General features: G+C 42.9%; 1 protein-coding gene across 1 annotated transcript in view; it reads left to right on the top strand.

Annotated features, from left to right (window-relative positions):
* The first annotated feature begins 8,222 nt into the window (after nt 1–8,222).
* ndrg2 (NDRG family member 2) overlaps nt 8,223–9,660 on the top strand; it is a 31,117-nt gene continuing 29,679 nt past the window's right edge. Inside the window, exon 1 of the mRNA XM_085759659.1 lies at nt 8,223–8,772. The gene's annotated coding sequence lies outside the window, so the exon portion shown is untranslated. The remainder of the gene's footprint in view (nt 8,773–9,660) is intronic.

The raw sequence follows: 9,660 nt of genomic DNA, 5'->3' as shown, positions 1-9,660 counted from the left end.
TTGGAAAGAAGGGAGTAAAAAACCAAGATGGAAAGAGACGGGGAGAAAGGAGTTGTATAAGAAGAGGGGGCAGAGAGACAAGGGAGACGGAGCCAAAGAGACAGCTGTGACGTCACGGCCACTTTAAGTAGGTCAGGCACGAAGTTGTGATGTCACTTACACTGGAATCGGCCCACCAGGCCAATCGCATGCAGGGACACGCCCCCTTTTTTCCACCGCCACAGGAAAACAAACTGCACCCCCTCCCCCACCAACCCCTCCCTCTCTGCAGCTGTCTCACCCCCCCCCCCCCCCAACACACGTATACAGTACATGCACCCACCCAGCCATCAGCATCACACACACTGCTGTAATCACTGGGATTGACAGTCAACAGTGGTGTACTATAATCCCAGAGGAGATGCAGTAACTTTTACTGGTTTCTCTCCTTCTCTCTCCTCTCTGTGCCCCCCCCCCCCCCTTCCTCCTCTCCTCCTCTCAATCAACTCTCACCAAAGCCTCTTTACTCGCTCACACGCCGCTAAAGAGGAAAGTCTGTGCTGTATGTGCTACGCTGGAGATATTTCTGATCTTCTTTTGATTTTGGAGCATCAAACAAATCCACTTGTCCTTCATCAAGACTTCATAGCGGTGCATTCAAGTCTGGGTTTGTGTGTAAGATAGTGTCTGTGCGTGCGTGTGTGTGTGTGTGTATGTGTGTGTTTCAGCCAGTGGAAGGCAGATTTATACACACCCTGAGGCTGAGGCGAGGGGGTTGTAACATGAGAATGATGTGCCAGAATAGAAACCTTGTCAGTGCAGACGCTTTATGTGACAATAACTCTATGAAACATAAAAATTACACGAACCAGACGACAGTTAGTTCCACCTGAGGTCCGATCAGCACGAACACATCCTCTCAGATGACAGAGGAAACGATGAGAAGGCGGAGACATAACTGTGAACTTGGTTATCACTCCAAATGCAGTGTTCTTGGTAAACGACTGAAAACTAGGCATCCTCACATTTTCACCTCAAGCATTCACAATGATAATTAATGAGAATAATGAACCAAAACATAAAGGTGGGACAATCAGAGAGCCACTGTGAAATTAATTGCACGGTCTTGGAAGAAGAAATGTAAATAAATGTGACAGTGTTTATGAAAATGAACTGTGTGAAAATGAAAACCACATTCTAAACAAACCCCCTTGTTTCCAGTCTCAAAGAGCATGCTCTTAGTTCTTGTTACAGTATGGGATATTTAACTTGGCAAACTGATTTGCAAAACTTGGACTAATTTAGTTTTTCCAGAAAAAAGAGAGTGATAGAAAACACACGGAGGAGAGCGGAGAGGTAATGTTTCTGGTTTCCGGTGATGTCGACAAGTTGAAGAGCTGGGGGGAAAAGCTGATGAAGACCAGATGCAGATTATCAAATACACTTTACAGCAAGTTGTAAAAGAATCATTGAGGTTGTAAAACTATTTTAATAGTTTGCTGACATGACAAATTAGATGAGGCACCTGTCAGTGAAATCAAATGGTGTAAACTAGGGGGGTGTAAACTAAACTACATGCTATGATGTAAGAGACTGTGCTGTCTAAAATGTGTGTACATATTTTTGTAGGTGAAAACAAGGTGTGTAAACCACAAACAGAAAACAGAAAACCACAGCTCATAATGATAAGGTCACGTGAGTAATTCTTTGCACATACTTACTGTTTCACAAGAATGCAGTTAAAACATTTGTGGTTTCCTGGTATTTATTGCTAATCATGTTAACACCATTATGTTTTATGTCTACATGTGCCTTTCTGATACTTCCTTCTCTATTTAACCTTTACCCAGTGTTGTTGGCATGAACAGTTCACCGTGTCAATATCAAGTAACAGGATCAATCAGAGGACGGAACAAGGTGTCCATCAGCGGAGGACGTGCCAAGTCAAAGTGTCCTTCAGGAACACAATGATTATCTCCCATCTCAGTGGCTGCTTCTCTGTCTATTTCTGGCTCACTTATAAACCTAGTACACACCACAATGGTGAAAGAGGAACATATATCTTCAATTTCACTGAAAGACCCCAAAAGGTCATGCATTCTAATGCTACTTTAGCAAATGTAAAAGTGTGTGTTTTTTTTACCACAGGGTCCCGACATTAGTGGATTCTACCAGGTACTTGTTTTCTTCTTCACCGATTCCAATACATACATTATAATGTATTTTTTTGTATATTTTTGGGGTCCCTTTTGCCTTCAATTTATAGGACAGTTGAAAGAGACAGGAAATGAGGAGGCAGAGAGAGTGGGAATGACATGCAGCAATGGGACACCAGCAAGGGCTGTAGCCTCTGCATTTGGGGCGCCTGCTCAACCCACTGAGCCATACGGCGCCCCTCCACAGCAATATTGTTACTATAGCAATGACACATAAAGCAATCCTAATGATATCTTTGATGCAACATGTACATGAACAATTGAGGATAATGAAGCAATGAAGAACAGAGACATGTCTACTAGGGATGCAACGATTAATCGACGCACTTGACAAAAATTTGCTAACGAAATTAGTCGAGTCGATTAGCCAATTAGTTCAATGGTCAATTAGTTGGTTATGTTTTTCATACCCTGACACTGAACTGAATGTAGCTCCTTTCAGTCTCTGCTGGGAGTTGCGCAATAGTGACTGGGATGTGTGTGTGTATGGGGGGCCATTCAGATGTAGCGTCTTTTGCATGCACAAACCCATTTCTTTCCATGTGGTATGCACGTTCACAACCCAAAGAAGCGCACATTCGGTTCAATGCGCTTTTTTTTGCATGCCTGTGCAAAAAAAAACACATCTAACGGTGCACAGCTCCACGGACCTGCTTCTCCTGCTGGTGTTGTGTCAGATCCTGGTTTCCAAACTGTTTAACAAATAGAGAAAAGAAGAAACTAGAGTATTTTTTTCTGGAGTTCTTCTTAAAGGAAACCATAAAGAATGGTTTGAAGGTAAATGGGATGTCATGAAATTATCTTTACATTATAGATGTTAAAAACTTATAGTTCTGCCTTTTTTACTCAACTGTTGTGAATGTGTTTTCTCTGGTGCTTTTTAAGCAGTTTTGCACCTCTGAACAGTGGGCCATTTCTTTTTTAGCAGCAATGCCAGAGATAGACAGAGAAGAGAGTTACAAGTTTTTCATCAGATAGTGATAATATGCCGCTGGAATTACCCACTCTCTGGCTAAGAGCATAATCTCACCAATATAATCAGAGTGTGCTGAGTGTGGGCTTGCTTAAATGTGGGTCTGTAAATGTGGACACTGGTAATCACTGTGGATAAGTGTGTCAGCTCAGCCCCTGAAAAGCAAAGGTTATTGGGCAGGAAAGTCTCTATTGGACAGTGTCATTGATGGAGAAAATGAGCATACATGAGACAATAAAAAAACATAAATGAATGTAAAGGAAGCTTTTCCAGAAATATCAATACTTGATTTATCATCACAGCCAGAATTGCTTTGGACCATAATTATTGAGATTTTTCTTCCACTATTTCTTCTCAGCCATCAGCATTAACCCTAGTAGACTGCTGCCAGCAGGGGGTCAGCAAAAAGAGGGGAGGGGGGACCTGGGTGTGTGATTGTACATGTGCATATAAAGGGCATTGGGTCATAGGGTCAACTGGAGTGATTAAAAGGAGCCTGGTTTAGCCGATGAGGACCACACAGTGACCAACCGGAGCTGTTATCCAGTCTGTATTGAACTCCTCGAGAGACGGAGGAAGAGAAGGCTGAATCAAAGCAACTACTTACAAAGAGCTTTTTCATCAAACAAGGGCGGATGGAGGACAAAAGCAAGAGAACACTGCCCAAGAGGAGCTAAAATGGAGGAGATGGGAAGTTTGGTGTGGTTCAAGTTCTTCACAATGGACAATATGGAGGGGAGACCTTCCCACATCTGGCTACATTTTGTGACCTCATGATACAGACGTTTGACTGGGCGATTTCTCTTAACGCTCCCAAAAAGAAATATGTAAGCATTCTTGATGAAGATGATCGTTACCCTCAGGCTGAGGGTACTGCTGATCGTGGTGTGGAGCAGGAACACTGAGTTCACAGATTTTGAGTTTGCGGTTATCATGTGAAGACTAAGAAATTGTTGCATGTGTCGTTGTGGCATCTTGGGACAAAATACAACAGAGCGTGTTCCTTTTAAATAACGATACAGCTCCACATTTGGAAATGCCTGTGCTTCAGTTTTTTGGGTGATGATGTCCTGGGAGTGCACATGCAGGGTTAATCAAAATCAATCTGTCTAAGCACCAAGGAAGAAACATCTTTTTAACAGCTGTTGTTTGATGAAGATGGACATAAAGGACACATGGTTGTTTCAATAGAGAGATCATACTCTCGGGAACGTTGTGCTTACCATGGGTGCACATAACATTCTACTGTTTTCTTCTACTATTCAAGCTGCTATCGTCAGTGTTTTTATGCTAACAATAGTTCGAATAGTTACGTGTAAAAATGTGCTCTAAGCACATCATTAGTGTTTTTAATTTGTTTTGATTTTCTGGTGTTCAGCTTTTCAGTTTTGATCCATTTCCAGTGATTTTTTTAGTGCTGTGTTTTTGGATGTAGCCATTTTTAGCAAAAGCTGCATTGTGCACTACCAGCTCATAGCCCAATGAACAAAAAAAAATGTGAGCATAGACAGAGTAGAGCATTTAGCAGCTACAGAGGCAGATCACTCCCTCTAGACTTGATAGAGATTTAAAACTGAGTTGAAAGGGAAGTGAATATGATTCCAAATTAATGCTAATGTTGCCTTTGTTGGGTAAATTCAGCGATGCTATGTTAACTGATTGTTTCTGCTGCCCCCAAGTGGCCAAACACTGGTACAATGGGTTGTATTAATACATAGGGTATAAAAAAGTGAAGCGTTAAGTTTTCTTTTTGGTCGAATTGTCTTACAGCATGTGGATGGATTGCTGGATGAGACAGACTGAGCAGTAAATGTCTAGACCCACTGCTGGATGTGTTGCTGAAACTAAACATGTGACAGATACTCTTCCCTGCCTTGTGACTGATTACGTGGCTGGCTACCTGAACCTCCCACGGCTCTGTCCCTCCTGACATGCAATTATGATTAAGCTTAAATTTCATCATCTTAACGGCACTATAGTGAATTGCACCACGCAGGCGAGTATTTGATTGACACAGTGGGTGAAGTTGATTATAATGGAAGGGTGAGTGAAAGCAGCACCCAGCACACTAACAGTCTGAATGATGAGGAAACTGTTTCAAAATGGGGGAAGTCACCCTCTATTACTTTAAATATTATAATATATAAAACCCCAGTAAAGTTATGTCCTGTTTGACTTGTTGGCTTGTTTTTGTAGCTCTGCTGCCAGAATTTGATCAGAAAACAAACCAAAGCATTTCCAGGTTGATTGTTCGCTGGGTGTCATGTGATTTACTGCACGTCACACAGTTTGTTTTTATATGGAACTACAGTAGATTGGCATCATTTCTTCCTCCCCATAACCTTTTTACTGGCAGCAGAACAAAACAAAGCTCTGTGCTCCACTAACTGACATGTTTACACACTGTTGACCCCATAGCCGACCCAAAACTGATAAATGTGATAGATTGCGGCAGAAAAGTTTTCATCAACCATTCAAAATGCCATGACCTCACCGACAGACATATTGTTTGGTAGAGCGGTGGAGCTCCATCACAGCCTCTTGCTGTGTAAACGTGATCACACACATAGTGAACTTGGCCCAGGACATGTTTAAAATCCAAATATCACGCAGATGTCAGGACAAACGGGGGTAAACTTTCCCATACTCCTATATCATGTCAGGTGATGATGGCGCAGCCTGTTGTGGTTTTGAGAAATGTAGCTAACACTAACAGACATGCACTAGAGGCGACATCAGCGTCATTACAAATCACCATAGGCTCAACAGTCCCAACCAGTTTCTGTAGATATAGATAACAATGCAACACGTTCGAATACCTCCGTTTAGCAAAGTGACAACAAAATCAGCTGAGGATGCTGAATCGTGGTGTCCACAGCAGCAATCTGATTTTCCAGCATGGCCGCCAGAGGGTGCGTTACGTCACCTGAAAGCCCTTTAATCCAGCCAGGCTGCACAGCTGGTGGGCCGAGATAAGCGGTGACCACTGATATATAAATGTAGCCACTGTGACAGTGGCCGCAGAGCATGTCAACAACTCTCACAGTCGCCGCACACACTGGTTTCACCCTTTTAATGGTGCGGATAATGTAAGAAATCACTTTGAATGGAGGCAGCTGAACAGAAAGACCAGAGAGATGGGCTTTCAACATATGTTTTAATCCAGTGGGGTTTGATGGCATTCGCACTGACTGTGTTTATTTAGACTGGATTCACAGTGACACGGTAACTTGTTTGAAAATGTGCGTCAGTGTGCTCTAGTGGAGGAGATATCTGGCTCACCACAGCATGACGGGAGCACGGTCTGGAGGATCATTATGTAAGGTGGTTAATTTAGAGCCGCAGAGAGATGTTAAACCGCCAGCTATGATGAAGATAACATATTGAGCGCGTTTTTATTCCAAATCCAGCCACTGCACACACACAAAAAAAGAAAGAAAGGAAAAAATGGAGCCTTTTCCACAGGAAATAGTTTGCTGGCTCTGAAAATTTGGAAAGCCGTTGTGATTTGTAGCATTTAGACAACTTGACAACAAAATCCTCATATTGCAAATGTGGAAACAGCATGATATTTTCTGGTAGGATTAGAAAAAAAATTAATGCAGCCACAAAAGCTAAAAGCAAGAAATCCTTAACAACAACAAAAAAGAGCATTTGCAGTCTAAAAATAAGGCTGCAGTAATCACAGTTTGGAACCACAGATTCTTTATAAATCCCTAAAGCAATATTTCAATCATATTTTTGTCTTTTCCCATTCTACATGAAGCTGGGAAGCACATACAGGAAAATGTGTGGTCATTCAATTTGCAGTACAGATGTACAGTATGCGTAGGCTATATGCGTGTCACTTGGGGAAACTATGACCTGACTTACATAACCACAGAGCTGATGAGTGATCTTCTGGTTCTCAGCTGGGTTTGGTGGGACATTGCTTTACAGTTTCAGCTTGGATTATATGTGTTGTGTTTGTGTTTCCCCTTTTGCTCTTGTATGAAAGAGCTCATTATGTATTCCAGCACAGGAAACAAACTTATGCAAGTTCCTTGTGCTTTCATGGTTGATGTGGAAGAAAGCGTGTCATCCAAGCTCTGTCTATTAATTCTTAACCTTATGCATTAAGTTTAACGTAACATTAACATTCCTCGAAGTCTGTAAAAGTAAACGTTAATACTTAAGGAAAGTCTAAATCATACTCAAGCTTCTTTTAACTTTAAAATAGAGGAGCAAGGAAAATATATCAACAAGCTTAACTATAGATTTCTCAATGTGTATTAAACACATCAAAATACCATTATGTTGACTGGTCTAAGATGAGGGCTGCCATAGGCATCGGTGGTCTGCTATTAATGCTGAACTTAAAGGGGGTCTATAGGAGACAGTGAACATTGCTGTGGCACATTGAGTGGAGGTTTTTTTTCTACATCCCATGGCATCTTCACAGGTCACAGCCCTACTAAATATATGCTAATTTATTATTTTGCATACTGTACTATGTTTATGTTAAAAATGTGGATTCATGGGGCGTTGTGTGGGTAGAGCAGGCGCCCCATACTGTATGCAGAGGCTACAGTTCTCCCTGCAGTTGGCCCCAGTTCGAATCCCACATTTACTGCATGTCATTCCCCCTCTCCCTACCTCCCTAATCCCTGTCTCTCTCAGCTGTAACTAAAGGCAAAAAAAAAAAAAAATGCCCCAAAGATGTATACCAAAAAAAAAGTGGATTCATAATTCACATTGTCTTTTTATTCAAAGTAGGCAATTTCAATGTCTTATTTAATGTTGCACCTGTTTCCTTCATGTAGACCTAACTCATCTAACAAGAAGAGCTGTTTCACGTGCACTGTGTGATGAAGTTAGTGGAGGTGAAGTCAAACTCGTGCGGAGGTGGCGGTGTCCAGCTCCACCAGCCTCCACCAGCCTTCTTCCTCAACTCCAGGTATGTTTATTTACCTGCTGGCTCGAGCCCAGGCGGGAAAAGCTCGCGCGTTCGGCTCAGCTCTGCAAGCGCAACCCGTGTGGACTGTACCACCGTGAGCTGGTTATGGGGGCGGGGGCGGGAGCTGGAACAAGAGCGAGAAACGCGCTACTTTCTCCCGATTTGGCGTCAGGATTTAGTCTGGTTGAAACATTGGCTGTGTGACAAGGTGAGTCCCAGACAACCTGTCACCTGTCTGGATTAAAATATTTGTGTTACCATTTTTTTGACCGTTCGTTGGTCGCTAACTTTTATTTTGTTTTTTTAATTACCCCTACAAACTCCATCGCTCCATCTCGCCTTTTTGATTGACCGCTCCGTGTTCTTCCTCACTGTGCTGAATTTTCCTCCTGCTGGAGAAAGGAGAAAAAACAACTCAGGAAAGAGAGAGCGACAGAGAGAGAGAGAGAGAGGGAGAGACAAGAAGAAGAAGAAGAAGGGAAGAAGGAGCAACGGAAAATAAAGGCGGTGGAGGAAAAAGTGAAATAACAGGAGATTAGCGGGAAGACTGGAGGGACAGACTGAGGAGACGTTGCGCAAGTGGAGACCCAGACTTGTGTATTTGTAGAGGTCCCTGTTTTTTTGTGTGAAGATTTTTTTTGTGTGTCTGATTCTTCAGACTGAAAAAGGTGAGTTTGCATCGCTGTTATCATCTCAGAACAGGCACAACTGACCCGGTCGTGTGTTACTGTGACTGTTATAACGCTGTGTGTGCTGGAGAAAGTCTCAAGCGGCGTGTCTGTGTATTTTGTCATTGCTCATTCAACAACAGTCGTGAACGTGTTTTTCTCGGTGGAGTTGTGCATGTGCAGGGATGTAAGGTGGACCCCTCCTCTTAAATAATGCATAATAGAAAACCAGTGTCAAAGTAATCAGTGACGCTCCACTACTGTCCACAAGGAATAGATGATTAAAAAAAAATCCATAATACAGTAGGCCTAATGACAATAGTGATCGAGGTATTTGTATTTAGATATGCTTGCAAAATAGTTTTTATTTTTTTATTTTTGGCGTGCACGTGTGCCTGTTTAGAGAGCGAGAGACTGTGTGTGTGTGTGTGTGTGTGTGTGTGTGTGATTTGAGGGGGAGTGCGTTGTTATTGACGCGCACATGTGGCATCGCCAACGGGTCTTTGTTCCGCTCCCTCCCCCCTCTTCCTCCCCCACTCCTCCTCCTCCCTTGCGACCCAGGCATGACAGCTCAATGGCACGGCTCAGATCTCCCGCAGACAGAATGTAGGCCAGTATTGACATCCGCCCCCCCCCCCCCCAAACCCGTGCTGCATGGACCTGAACCAGGCTGTACGAACCTGACCTCCCTCCTCCTCCCCCCATCCGTGTCTCGTCTCAGAGAGGAGAGGCGCATCTTTGCTCTTCCTTTGTGCTGTTTAAAACTGTTCAGGAGGCTTAATCATGGTTTTATTTTTCATTTTATTTTAGGATTTTGCATGTTTTTATTTAGTCTCTTCCTGAATGGAAGACAGAGTTAGATTTAGGCTGTTGGGTGGGGGGAGGTAG

Source organism: Trachurus japonicus, chromosome 18 (genome assembly GCF_045865225.1).
Source record: "Trachurus japonicus isolate A0001 chromosome 18, Traja_1.0".
Taxonomy (NCBI): domain Eukaryota; kingdom Metazoa; phylum Chordata; class Actinopteri; order Carangiformes; family Carangidae; genus Trachurus; species Trachurus japonicus.
The sequence above is the reverse complement of the archived record's forward strand: the minus strand, read 5'-3'. Positions and strand labels throughout refer to the sequence as shown.